At 37.4% G+C, this 14,939-nt stretch overlaps 1 protein-coding gene across 5 annotated transcripts in view; it reads right to left on the reverse strand.

Moving 5' to 3' along the window:
* The window catches only part of mbl (splicing regulator muscleblind), a 343,781-nt gene that overhangs the window by 200,503 nt on the left and 128,339 nt on the right, over positions 1–14,939 (reverse strand). For all 5 annotated transcript variants that reach the window (XM_028307005.1, XM_028307001.1, XM_028307000.1 and 2 more), the window contains one exon: positions 626–660. The gene's annotated coding sequence lies outside the window, so the exon portion shown is untranslated. The remainder of the gene's footprint in view (positions 1–625; positions 661–14,939) is intronic.

A 14,939-nucleotide genomic window follows, 5' to 3' on the forward strand; every position in this document is an offset into this window, starting at 1 on the left:
TGGTGGACTCAGTGGCCTTTGTGATGGCGTTCTATCCAGCGGGTCTGCGATCGACTGCGTGCTCTATCATAGTAATGTAGAGACACCTTTGTTTCATCTATCCTACCTTCGTGAGTTTCGTAGTAATCTACAGATGCGTTGTATAACTTGTCTAGTATGGAGGTCCTTGTGCACGACCTTGCAAATATTCCTCTATTTTTATTTCAGTAGCACAAAACCCAATTTCTGTTTCTATTGCGTACTAAAATATTATTGGTTATTACAATTTGTATCAGAATAGTTTTTAAAGATATTAAGTTTTTATTTACGTTCGTTACGTGTCTTCAAACTAAAATTAGATTCTAATACAACTATTGGTTACGAAAAGAATAATGGCGTAAGTAAAAAAAGCTTTTGTATGTATAATCTTGAGATCTGAATAAAGATCCCTTTACTTTGTAAATCAATTCGATCAATTAGTCCCAATTTAGAATTCCGTTCCATTATCTTGAACCTGCAGAAATTGTAATAAGATCCAAGATCTTCTAGTGAGCGTCCGATGAAAATAGGATCTTAAAAACCAAAGGTCCAGACAGTGGGACTCATTTCCCTGAATACAAATAGTCGGTTAGGGGCTAGGACTTACCGTTTCGCAAATTATCTCTCGCTACAGCCAGGGACCTGCAACAAGGTTTTATATTTAGTTTTAGGGCAAAGTTACCTAATCGAGGGATTTCGTAGTACCTATTACAGACAAAAGGAGGAATCGGGAAAGGTTTTCACATATTAGTTTTGGTATTAGACATTTTACAGTTCACGAAAGTACGATTACTAAACAGCGACACAGGTACGAGTATACCTGTATACGTACTTTTCTAGTAGACGCGTAGAAGACTAATGCCCGTTTTCACCATCAATCCCTAATTTTTAAGAGACCCCTATGGTAACACATGACAGGAATTTTGTTTCCATAGGGGTCACTTAAAAATTAGGGATTGGTGGTGAAAACGGGTATGAATCCTTTTTATTTGATCACCCATTAATGGGTCACTGTCACGGTCTTTGTAATCCGCAACCATAGAAAATGTAAATTTTTCTAGCAAATAAAGCAATGATATTGGCACCGAACTATCTACGTACTCGTAGGTATCTAATATTTGAGCAAAGTTATGTATGATTGCAAAGCAAAGTAAATGTTTAGGATATAAGAACAGTCACAATCTCTGATTTAGTACAATTTTATAAAATTGACAGTTTCTTTTGGCACGGGAAAACAATTTATTAATAAACGTTTTAAATTCACGAGTATTACCTAACTGTTTAGAATTTATTAAATTGAAAGCGCATTTTCCGAACCAATGGCTCGTATTAATTTCCTGAATTAATGAGCTGGTTATTAAAATTAACACAAACGAGTGATGTTTCCGCGTCTAATTGACACTTGGCAAGATGATGGAAAGTCATTAATGGGTAATAGAAATAGGCGCAGTTGGTAGGCCACAGACGACAGCACATCAACATTACATTTTTGTTGCAAAATCATCCCTATTACAAGTAGATAAGAGCCCACAGTGTTTAGCTTGGACGTGTCGTCATCTGTACCTCTAATTTTTTAGTTTAGGTGATAGCACATACAGTTGCCATCATTTCGGACTGTTATTGTAACAAAATAACAATACAGCAACATAAGATGCAGTGTAAATGTATATTGGTTATGTCGCCTTTATGTGGATAATTTATATTTTTTATCCAGTACGAGGAAGCTCTTTGTTCAGCATTTCACTTGATAGAAAGTGATCATCAGGCAGAAGAAGGAAACAAGCTTCACCTGGAATCTTCAACCACAGATCAACTGGCTATAAGATCGCTCTCTAGCAATAGGGATGATGACTGGGTAATGAAATCGAAATTCTATTTAGTCCGTCAATAATCAGAAATAAAAAAAATAAATAAATCAGATAATAAAAAAAAATTGAGACAAATTTTGAGTAAAAATTCTACTCATGCGTGACGTATCGCGCCATTTCAACTCGATGTAGCATTGTTATTCTTTAATTATGAAAGAAAATAAAAAATATGAGTCTAATATTTTTTAATTTGACGGACAAATAATTGAAATTTTGTCATCTAGCCTATTTATTAAGATGTTTTTTTTAATTGTCTGTTCCTACTGACATTGTTTTTATTGTGATTTATGCATGTAATTTTGTAATCAGCAGAGCAATCACGTCTCAAATCCAGCAATCTCAAAGGCACGCGGATGCGATGTGTAGTAAATGGTTTCATGAGTCATTTTGTGTAATTTTTGCATACTACATGAACATTAACCACGTTAAAATACTCTATTAAATTTCTGTAACTATTATGTAATACATATTTTAATACAAAATAATTTCTTTAAGTAATTTAGTTGTAGCACCAGAGGGAAATCTCGCATTTTAACTATAATTTTAAAAGGCCATTTAGTGCATTAACCTTTTTAAAAGTGGACACTAATTTTAATCTGCCTAATGCTACTTTAATTGGGAATCTACTACATTCCCTTGCGTATAGTTTGACTGACATACGTCTAAGGGCACGGCGATTACTAAAACCGCCCGTTGCTATGTCAACTGAAAAATATAGCTGATTCAAGTACTACATAATGAGCACACGGTCATAAAACAAAGCGGGGCTTACTGCAACGTTTATTCGTTAGTTTACGAAATCGTAAAATATGATAAGCATCGGCCAATGAGATTCCAGCGGATCCCATTTGTTTGTATTTACGAGGGAATTGGGCCTTGACCTTAGGACGGGGCGTGAGTACCGGCGGGAACGACAATTTTCTTTGTCTGGATTTTTACTTGAGAAATATTACGCTGATAAAGCTTTTTTTCCTTTATACTGTCACCTATTTGCGGTAGGTTTTGTTAAGGTGAGTTTCATTTTGCTGGCAGTCAAATGTAACTCATTCGAATCTTAGTAAAATAAATTAGTTCCTTCTAGTTCTTAGTTCATTAAACTAGAAAGAGAACAGCAAAAATAATTCTGTTTAGTCATAGGTTAGGACTATACCTGACGAATTATCTTTTCAGATTATTCATTAAAATTGAAATGAATGGCATGACACGGTTTCAGCCTTTTTAAGTAGCGCTTTCTGTCAAATGTTGATTTAATTTTGAAGTAAAAATTTAATTAACTGTTTCATCTAAAATAGCTTTCGGGATGGTGTTTAGGTCTTATGAATAAGGATAAAGTTACTAAGCTTCTGTTAACTTTTTGGCCGCAAAAATATTATCTTTTTAATTAATTAAAATCAAATCACCCCGCTGACAGTGAGCCCCCGTATTAGGCGAATCCGAGCTGCGCCAACTGACAACGTCAGGAAAACAACTTCGCCAAATAAAGCCGAGTTCTCTTTGTCGCGTCATTGTCGTGATTTACTTCGGAACTAGATTAATTGAATAGAAACCCGTGTTTTGATTAACTTTACCGTTGTTGGTTTGCCTTCTTTTTTGCAAGATTCACTTTGGGTTTTGTGAGTTATTTGTTTATTTAATTAAAATGATAATGGTGCGAAGTGAAACGGAGCATCGGGACAAAGATTGGAAAACTGATCAGAACGTCGCCCGCACGATCCGTTGTCTCCTAGACTGTGTTTAATAAGAGCCACAGTGCATCGGAGAGTTCAATGCGGGTACAGTCGGCCCGGTAAACAGCTGCTGCCTGCGCCCGACGCGCAATGTCCCTCCGACAAAATAAAGGAGAATTCCCCGCGACGACAATCGTTCCTTACCCTTAGCCGAGAAATACAAACGCACGGCTCCGAATGACTTTACAAAAATTTGCATGGAGCCTTTTTTCTCTATATTATTTTCCAGAAAAGCAATTTTTGCACGTCGCGGGCGATACGAAGGCGGGAAATTGGCTAGTTGCCTCATGTCACCATTTATCATAATAACTTTTAATTCAAATATTATTCTGTACAAGGGTCCGAAATATATAAACTTCAATAAATATAAATAANGGGAAAAATCATACCTACCCGTAGAGTTACAATTCGCCAACTCTCATATTATCTGCATACTTTAGTAGACACCCTTGTTGTCTTGTTCGAAGACTTTGAATATGTTAAAGGCTTGAGTGACTGCGCATTTAGATTTTGTATTATACTTAAGTAGATTGGGATCAAACGCAGTCTTATGTAAAAGTAAAAGAAATACATGAATAATTATTACTGTCACCTGTTTAAAACTACCTCTTGTATTGCTATATTATCACACACATCTTTTAGCGCTTATTGCATTTTCTAACCACTAGAAAAGTTATTTAAAGAAAACAAACTCTTACTATACCCATGAACCCGTGTGCAATTTTAAAGTGAAACTTGAACTTAGCGTGAAATTCACTCGCAAAGTTTATAATTCCAAAATTAAGCACAAAGTGAGATTTTACGGCGCGTCAACTTGCGCCTACTTCATACGCGCTGGTGTCGTCCCTAAGAAGTAACTTAAATTCAGCTGAGAAACAAAACTGCTAACAAGAGTATCTAAACGTTAAATAAGATAAGGCATTTTATAAGGAAGTAGTGTTTATTTGAAGTAGTAAAAGCGAAAAGTCACTGACTGACTCACTCATCACGAAATCTCAGAAGCTATAACACCTGCAAACTTTAAATTTGGAAGATACTTTCTCGTAGGTTCCTGGTGGGTGTAAATATTCGCTAAGAACGGATTTTACTAAGCTCCATGTAACAAAACGGGGGCCAGTCGTACAAAGTCGCGGGCGGGCCTCTAGTTGAATACCTATATGAATGACTCGAATTTCAATCAACTAACTATTGCATTGTTTGGAAAATTGGAAATAATATATTTGTCTAAACAACAGCGTATGTTTCGATCAACATGGAAATCATTGGGGAGGCTTATGTTCAGCAGTGGACGTCCTATGGCTGAAATGATGATGATGATGAAACAATAGTAACGCAGTTTATTATGTACCTAATAAAAAGAACTTGGATAGATTATTTAAAACGTGACACTCCACGACGCGTCGCAGCGCAACACCTGCCTTTATACCTGACCGAAAATATTAGTCATCATGTCTGAAAATTACACAGCGGGTGACCTAAGCCCGACCATGAATCTATTTCAATATTTTCAAAGCTGCTTCCAAGTCCAGCTACATTTATTCAAAATACAAACGAAACCGGAATCTCACGTGTAGAAAATATTAAAGTTCAGTTCAGCAGAATGAAAAATGATCATTGAAATTATCCGTACAGAATATCAATAAGAATAATACTTTCAAATGCTCAAGGTGAAGTTTTTCACGAGCTCAGAACTTTATTGCTCGTAAAATAGTCTGCAGCTCACTTTGTTTCAAACGACCGGGTGTAGTTTCGGAACTTTGTGAAAATATTGTTTTGGTTATTAATTGTATGCGAAACTCCGTCCACATTTCGCAGTGTGCTGCGTTCCAGTGGGGTGGTTTAATCAGGCCATATCTCCGCCAGCAATCTTGTTCATGTATTGAAAACGTGGAACAGGAATCCTTTCGCCCCGACCCGGCTTTTCCAAGATTAGAAAACACGTTTTCGAGAGCTCTCGAGCAATTTTCCGTTTACGTAGAGGTAATTGTCTAAGAACAGGTAGGAATAGGTATCTCTCGGTCGGACGGGCGCCCGCTGCCTCGCAATCCTCCGATACGGGACGTGCACCGAATCCTAATACCTGTACTGATTTTATTTTTGCCTCCCCCAACCTTGATTCGGCTAATAGTTATCTCCCGGCGGCCAATGATTCCGGAACGTCCACCCGTAAAACCGGATAACCATCCTAAAATTTTAAAGTCTCAATTTTCACCGGTGTAATTTCAGCAAGGATAATCAGACCGTTTTATTGCCATTTTTACGTTTCGCCCCGTAACGTTTCCTTTGTGTAAATTATGCAGAAATCAATTCAGCCTTGTAAGCTGGGCCTCGGTAAATAATTCAGCGGTGATTGTAACGAGGGTCCGAGCCACACTAAATGTTCGGTGGAATCTTGAGGTCGGACAAACAAGTCCTGTTTTCCTTATCTCCGAATAAAAATCTCTTACTTGACTCTTTGGCCGAGACCTGGTCCAGAGATAAGGTATCGATCGTCCTATCTCCACTAATTCAATGCGAATATTGTACAAAGTTGTGGAATCGTGCAAAGTGTTCGAACAAAGATAATCTGTGGGCTCCAAATGAAATCAGAGCCCGCCTCCTGCTCTGGATTCCGCTGGCGTTCACTGTCCACCGTACTCCCACTAATTTAATTATTTCATTAAAATAATCTCCAAAGACTGCGTGGTCTGCAGTCTGCACTCTATTGGATAATACTATCACGAGTGTTAAACAACTTTGTACGATTAAATCGAATTTTCCGAGCTAGCCAATTTACACATGTAACGGCGAATTTGTTGTTGTGAATAATTCATAAAGATCGTAACTTTAACAAGAAGCAGTAGTCCGAGATAAGCTTGTTACAGCGAATTCACGGTGGCAGACAATCTGTTCGTACCAGCACTTTAAACAGTACAAATAGCCTTAAAATTTAATCGTTTCCCGCAAAGATTTCTCCATGAAAAGTTTTCCACTTCAAACTTTGCCACTTCGCCGAAGCCAGGACGCGTTTAACAAAGCTTTTTCATACTTACATTTTTATATCGGAATGGAGCGTCACGCTCGGTTTCACGGGCGCCCGGCCGCCCGACCGCGAAAAGAACGCACATAGACCGGTAATAGGTGACGGCTTGTACGATATTCGAGTCACGTTTAGAATTCCTTATATTTCATCTTTTTCTACGGCCCGAAAAATGTCATCGAATACACATTTTCCCGTAATCCTCATAAGTCTGGCCCCGCGTCGCGGGAGCGGCCCCAGCGCCCCTCGCCCCGACAACTTCGCGGCGCCATGACTTGCATTCCAATGAGCCCGCTAAAGAACTGCGACAGCCATCTTCAATTAATAGACCGCCACATTAGTTATCCCAGGACCTTGACGAAAAACATTATTCAACGCTCGATCAAATTGGCGGCCCCAAAAAACAAAGGCGACATTGAAATGGAATTGAGAACGATTTTCTTCTTTTATCTTCGTTGCTTTTTATTGCTTGGTAATCTTTCTAATTTATTTACGTTGCTCCGAACGGAATACATTACAAACTATTAGGGAAAGTGTTGTGTTAAAAGTTTGCAGGTCTTTTTGCGAAGCAATCTAAAGCAAATACAAATTGAGTTAAGCTTGATAAATTGGTTAAAACTAAGCCGTGTTCTAATAGCTTTTTCTTTTTCAGGGTTTTCACCAAGTGCAAGTTGACAAACATTATCATATATCTTATCTAGAAGTTTGTCCAAATGAATAAGATTATTATTAGTCTCTTCAAATTAATCGTAATCTAAACATGTATCTGCCGAACGACAGAGCCGATCTAATAATGAAAATCTTCATCGAAACGTTTAGGTAAAGTTTTAATTGCTAGAGTGAGTGGGCTAACCAGACCGGGCTAGGCACGTGTTAGGATTTAGGGTTGAGCCCTGCCTCTTATCGAGAACAGGTCGGAACATGCACCTCGCGGAAGTTCCGACAGGGAAACTTGTTCCAAGCTGGAACTTCATCAGTAGTGAGCTAGTGAGAGCGATTACTCGCAGCCACTAGTTAGAACGGCGACATGCATTAGAAACAAGCTGGCGTCGTGTAATAGCTCCATCCAAGGAGAATATCCTAGAGCGCTTATAAACAGCACTTTTTGGTGAGCTGTACGGTAAATGTATTATGAGCTTGATATTTTCGCTATTTCGCAAGCTGTGACAGCGAAGAGGAAATTACTTAGCTGTTTTGACGGGACTTAGTGACAATATACTTTATTTATTTAGAACTGAAAGTTTGAAAAGTTGTAGTGATGTTGAAACGCAGCAATTCCATTTTATTACTACACACGTCTGTCTATTAGTGTCTTCCCAAAACGGTCGTTTAATATTCGCAAGTCCAAGATCTTCGAGCGGCGGCCATGAATAATACTGGCCTAGATCGCATAAATAATGTAGCACAATCGATAAATTCTCGTGCGAGAGATATCTCGAGCGGTGTACCGTGGGCAGTAACTAGCACGCAGCTGGCCTGCGGTGCAGCGACAGTGTCCGCGCGTGCCCCGGGTCGCAATGACCCGACCACTCTAATTTATGGCGGCGGTAATTACCCCAAGAATCTGACTCAGCCCGGTCCGGGCAAATGTTTACCCTACGGACGTTGAGAAGCAACTACAGAAATGAAACTCCAAATTGTGTCTTTGTATGCTTTAGTCACTCAGTTTAGATGGATAGCTACAAGTGATTTGCGAGTATTGTCTAATTCACTAAGCTATTTTTCAGCTAATTATTGAATAATAGGTTCTGAAAAGCACCATAAAGAAAGCATAAAATGAAAAGACGCAAACGCAGGTGCAGCGACAGCGTGAGTCTTTTCTGATTCAAAAAGCCGACAGTGATCTGGGTCGGAATCTCTCTCAGCTGACTCGAGTAATGTGTATTCTACCGGGAAGAGAGCTCTAAGTAGCAAGATCAGCTTTGCTTCTTTAATTCCAAACTGAGTAATCCTACTAATTCCTACATTAATATTATAAATGCGAAAGTTTGGATGTCTGGATGTTTGTTACTCTTTCACGCAAAAACTACTGAACGGATTTTAATGAAACTTTACAGTATTATTGTTTACTAGCGGCCGCCCGCGACTTCGTACGCGTGAATCCCGTTTTTCCCGCTAATTCCCGTTCCCGTGGGAATTCCGGAAATTCCTTTCTTAGTGCACCTCTACGGTACCTAAGCTACGTCCCTTCCAAATTTCAAGTGCCTACGTTTAGCCATTTAGGCTGTGCGTTGATCTGTCAGTCAGTCAGTCAGTTTCTCCTTTTATATATTTAGATAATCCAGAATAACATATAGGATCTGTGACAAACTAAATTTCACACGGGTGAAACCGCAAGCAAAAGCTAGTCAAACATGAAAGAAGTACGAGTCTGTTTGTCTTTCTACTACAGTTGTTATTTTGTTTATAAATAAACGTTCTTGTTTCAGATTCTGTTGAACAACAGCCAGATGCGTAACCCTGCTTGGACCGTGTAGAGTTTAAGCCATGTGTAGCCAGTGAGCCCGCCCCGGTTGTGGTACAGAGACACTGTTTGTGCTTGAACCAGGTTTGTAACGACACAATTCTCTCTAGTTTGAAGCAGTGGTGGTGAATACTCTAATCTGAGTCAGCCAGCTCTAGCTGGGTTTTCCTAAAGATTGTTTTCTTCGTATCTAAATAAGAAAACGAAAGCTTAGTCATGCTTACATAATCATATTTTGAGTCTATATCTCAATCCCATTAACATTGTATTTTTTGATTATAAAACTTTCATGAAAAAAGTTATCTAAACTCATAAACCAATCAGAAGTTACGTTAATAAATATTAATTAAAATTCCAAAGATAGAGATTTCTTCTTGTTTATTTTGCGTTTGTCCCTTTCAGTTCGTAATTAATATGCGTAATGTGTATCGAGCTGAATACTAGGAAAAGTTACAGTTTACGAGACTTTGATTAAGACTTTATATTCATAAAGTACATTTAATTATTATGGTAACGAAACCATCTTTTGAATAAAATATCAGACACGTCAAAGGGGATTATATCTTCATTATTCGCCGGCTCGTTGATAATCAAAAAATATTACTTGATGAACTTTAAAAATTGATACACATTATGTAANTAAATTCACTTTCATTTGGCAAAGAGAACGCGTGGTTATAAAAAATGCATTTATTCCGGCGAAAGTAGTAAAATACAAACGAATGCTTTGTTTTTAGTGCTACAGAGAGGTCTCCGGGAGGTGTTTTCGTTGATAAATTATGCAGAAATCAATTCCTTTTCCCCCGGACGAGGAGCGCCGGCTGATAAATAATACATCTGTAATTGTAACCAGATCTTGGACCTGCGAGTACTGAGATATGAAGGGCCTATCTTCGAGAATTATTGAGGGATAGCGTGTAAATGTTAAAACAGATGTGTTCATCCTTTTCGAATATTCGGAACACTTTCGGGGAAACGTTTCATTAGGATTAATAAATATGGATTCAATGAGGATTTCCGTAAACGAACTAAAGTCGCTGACATAGCCCGACGGATTAGCAAGCTGATGTGACAATGGGCAGGGCACATAGTACGCAGAACTGATGGCCGATGGGGCAGCAAGGTTTTGGAGTGGAGGCCGCGTACCTACCGGAAAACGCAGCGTGGGACGTTCACCCACAAGGTGGACCGACGACATCATAAAGGTAGCAGGAAGGCGCTGGACGCAGGCCGCTACCAATCGATCAACATGGAAATCATTGGGGAGGCCTATGTTCAGCAGTGGACGTCCTATGGCTGAAATGATGATGATGATGAAATATATGGATTCCATTTCGTAACAATGAAATTTAGATATACTAAATAGAGATAAATGACAATATTAATGCATAGTTTACGTCAGAGAAATCGTTATCCTCTTCGCTGCTCAGTTTTGCATTACAATTTGTGCCGTATGCAGACAGCGTCATGCTCAGAAGCAAATTCAGTATTTGCTAGGAGACTGAGCTCATCGTACAAGCTCCTCACCTATTATCGCCTTAGCTCATAATGTGTAGAGCACTTAGCGAGATACCGGCTGTCGATGCGAGTAATAATAGATATTCATGAATTCAGTAAACCACCTAGCTTGAGAGTTTTTGTTGAGATTTTCTTAGAAAATAACAGATTTAATGTTATACAAGGGCATGATCGCTTCATCATATTATTTGCATCTTTATTAAGCACCAAGTACAATCGAAGGTAGATTAGACTATTATACATTTTTGGATACATAAATGGCCTAGCAACTTTTTTATGCAGAACAAGGGAGTCAGGTATTTGACTGCAATCACACTGATTTTAGGTGAGATGTAGTTTAAAATGGTACCTACATATCAAAGAAGAAAGAAAGAAAGAAAGAAAATATTTTTATTTTGACAACCACAGATTCAGGCAATAAAGACATTACATAAAAAAAAATATTACTAAGTTGCCAAAAAAGGTCACCCACTCAGTAATATCTTGACAGTGTGACTGCCAAGACACTGATTTTCAGTGGGTGCCTTTTTGCAGCGCTATATATCAAAAACAGAAAAAAGAGTAAAAAAATAATAATAAAAACCATAAATTAAGCATTCAATAAATTAATCAATTATAAAAAATTTAAAATTAAATAATAACAAGATGCATAATTAATTAAATTAAAACATAAATAACAATATTAATAAACATACAAAGACATGTCAAAAACAAAAACCATTTCTACTGCACGGCCATAAAAGTCGAGNAGTACAATCGAAGGTAGATTAGACTATTATACATTTTTGGATACATATGGCCTAGCAACTTTTTTATGCAGAACAAGGGAGTCAGGTATTTGACTGCAATCACACTGATTTTAGGTGAGATGTAGTTTAAAATGGTACCTACATATCAGCCCTGTAAGCTCTTAATTACAATGATACCACAGTGTTTAGCTTGATAAGCCACCGTCTGTACATTTACATTACCGATAGAAAACATTTTGCCGTTTGTTGATTGGTTTTTACGTTCATACATATTGTAAAATTGTACAACGTCACAAATCCAATTGTGAACCACTCGGGCAATGATTTCGGTCGCGTCATGCATCGCAATAGAGGTATTGTTATATTTCTGTGACAGGGAATGATTTTGATTGGACATTTGCATGGGCAAATTATTTTTTGACAATATTGTAATAGGGACGTGTATTTTATACGGTTTCGAAACGTGAAGTGACGTCAGAATTGGTGCCAATACCGAAATCCAATCAACGTTCTGTGATTGACAGTCAAAGCCGGCCGTCCCGGCGTCCGGCAGCCGGACAGCATATCCGCTGCATTCACCGGCCGGGCCGGTGTGCTAACACATGGCTTGCCTTGTAAAGAGCTCTCGCACAAATAAAGTTTATCTGTGCAATGAAAGCGACACCTTTTGTTTCAGTTAGAGAAAATACATTTTGATATGAGATAGATTTCCTTTAACCTTTAAAAAGATGCGTTATCAATGAAATAATTGAAAATTAGTAGGAGTGTTTGTTTAGTTTGTCATCATTTTTGCGAAAACTACCTACTTAACACTTGTACCTAAGAGGATATCAATCCGTGACTGTGCCTAAAAATAAAACTGACAAAATTAAAGAAATAAAAATATTTGTAGTATTCTAATCTATCCTCACATTGATTCAAAGATTAGTCCGGATTTCAAATCTAGATTTTTAAGTCCAGATTTGATAGTAACAACAAGCTAGCTGCCGACTTAGGTAATGCAGCTAACTGTAACAAACGGCAGATGGAGCGTTCCTAAGACAGTACGCCCGAGCGGACTCAGGGATTAGGGAAATGGTCCGACGCTACAACTGCTCCAATGAATTTGTAGTGGACTCTTTGACTCACCTACGAGTTTATTTGACAAACTGAATGTTAGATCATTAACTAAGAGGTATTATAAATTGCACAGAATGAATCAAAATGAGAATTTTAAAGAAAGCGTGATTCAAGTTTTTTTGGAAATCAATGCGGCTTAATTTTCGCGTAGGCTTAATTTAGTCAGATAGGCGTAGGCTTACGAATTTTGCGTATCGTTGAAGAAATTATTAATTTATCATTTGAATATTGAAATTTGATAGATCGAACTATGTAGGTGTTTGGACAAGACAGGTGTTTGGGCGTCCAAATCTTTTTATTAACATTCGCTGTCGCAATAATCACTGTCCATTTCAAGCGATATCAATAGACAATAGATATTCGAGTGAACCACGCCATCTGTTGTCAAAGTGTCAGGACTACGACCTTAACACTGAAATCACTGAGGGGTTCAGTTATAAATGGATTTACGGGGATATTAATTCAAATTCATCCCCGTGTCTATTGTTATTCTGGCCTGGACAAGGGTGGGCAGGGTGCGTTCGGAATCAGTTTGTCCAATCAGTGGTAGACGCTTTGTGCATTAGTACCGCAGAACTACGCCACTTCACACCAGACGGGACCAGTCCATCTGATATTTGGGGAAACTTTAAGACAGTACAATATACACGCATAAACCATTGTTTAGTTCTATAGTAAAGATATTACTTTAGAACATCTATTTGCATAGTTAGTTCTTAGTTATGTCCTAGACTGCATCTCACCTAACTAGGATGTGCGCCGCGATAAGCGGTAATGAGGCCATTTTATCAATTTGCTCATACATTTTGGCGTCGATAAAAGTTATCACGGCGTGCATCTTAAGCCTACAGGTGCGATTGCGGTCAAATACCTGCCTTGTCATGCATAAAAAAAGTTATAGCACCTAGGATTATAGTTTATCACACGTTTGAAAATATCTCATCTAATTGTTGTTGTTTGATAAAAAATATCAAATAAAAGTAAATTTTCAAGAAAATTCTGTCAAGTTGTACCTAAAATCTTGATTGTTTTTTTCTGATATTTAACTTAGTTTTGACAGTGGTCTAGACCCCTTTTCTACTATCAATAACATTAAGGTTACTTTGTTTTTCAAGAAAGCGTGTAATGCTTCAATTTATTTAATAGTTTAATAGACCGACTTCTAGAAAAGTCATGAAGTTTTTAGTGATACGGGTCATCTAACAGGACTGCTGAAGTTTGCGACAGTTGGCAGATGTTTGGGTCGGAGACGGACATTCATAGCTAATGTTCTCTTTAGGGACTTTTAAAGTCATAGACAAACTAGAAAGCTGAAAAGAAAACTTTTTTAATTCTCATTTGCGTAGGTGTAAATTTGACTATTTTTTTTAAATCCTACCACGTCTGTTTTCTTTGTACATTTAAGGGGGTCAAGAAACTATATGAGGTTGTTACAACTGAAGTCAAAACCTTGGTTTCACACTTTATAATAAGCTTCATTCATGACTCAATCAATAGGTAGGTCAAGGTACCTTGGGATTCAAATATTGGCTACTAAGTACTGTAAAACAGAGCAAATTGTACGTTTGAGTTTTTGAGAGCGACTAAAGAATCAATATCTAAAGAAGCCTAAACTTGATATTTATAGTTATCGCAAAGAACGCGTTATAAAGAACAAATATGACGTCATCTCGCTCGACAATACGAAGTCAAATCGGAAAATGAGTTCTATTAAAATAAATAAGCATCTAATTGTACGATTTGAATTATTCAATATGGTTCATCTTCCAAACTCCATTTCGTTGACGAGTACAAAAACATTATCGCAATGAACTGAACGTCTATAACGAAATAACTGTCGGGGAAATAACTAACTACACCGGTCAACAAAAAAAAAATATTTTTTTGCGCATGGATTTTACTTGTTATATTCTGATTATATAAGCAAATTTATATAAAAAAATGCGATTACAAATCGAAAATATTTGCTTTTTAAGAAGTTATAGCGATTTGAATTTTCCATCTTCATAGTAGAATGTCGCTAAAGATGTACGTCCCATTCTCATTGGGATATATTTATAAATAATTATGGGGGCTTATTCGCAAGAACAAGGGGCACGCTTTCATCAAAATATAGTGAGATTTGAGAGACGACGTTACCAAGGCCAGTATACTGAAAGCATGATAGGGTTAGATTTTTATGCGAAAAATCTTCTATGGAACGTGACAGGAAATTAGAACTTTTCATTTTTAATAAATATTTGGACTCTATTTTAAATTTTCTCTTGTGAGAATGAATCTTATATGGATGTTTGGTATGTTTTAATAATTAGAAAGAATGAAAGAAAGAAAGAAAAAAATATATTTGGCAACAAATTGAATCATCTCTATGTTCATGTTTCATACATTCATTGATATGAATTTTTCTATTTTTTACACATAAAAGCAAATTCAGATCAATTTTTTGTTGTTATTCTT

This window comes from Ostrinia furnacalis, unplaced genomic scaffold, assembly GCF_004193835.3.
Source record: "Ostrinia furnacalis isolate ACB-3 unplaced genomic scaffold, ASM419383v2 OfSCF2054, whole genome shotgun sequence".
Taxonomy (NCBI): Eukaryota; Metazoa; Arthropoda; class Insecta; order Lepidoptera; family Crambidae; genus Ostrinia; species Ostrinia furnacalis.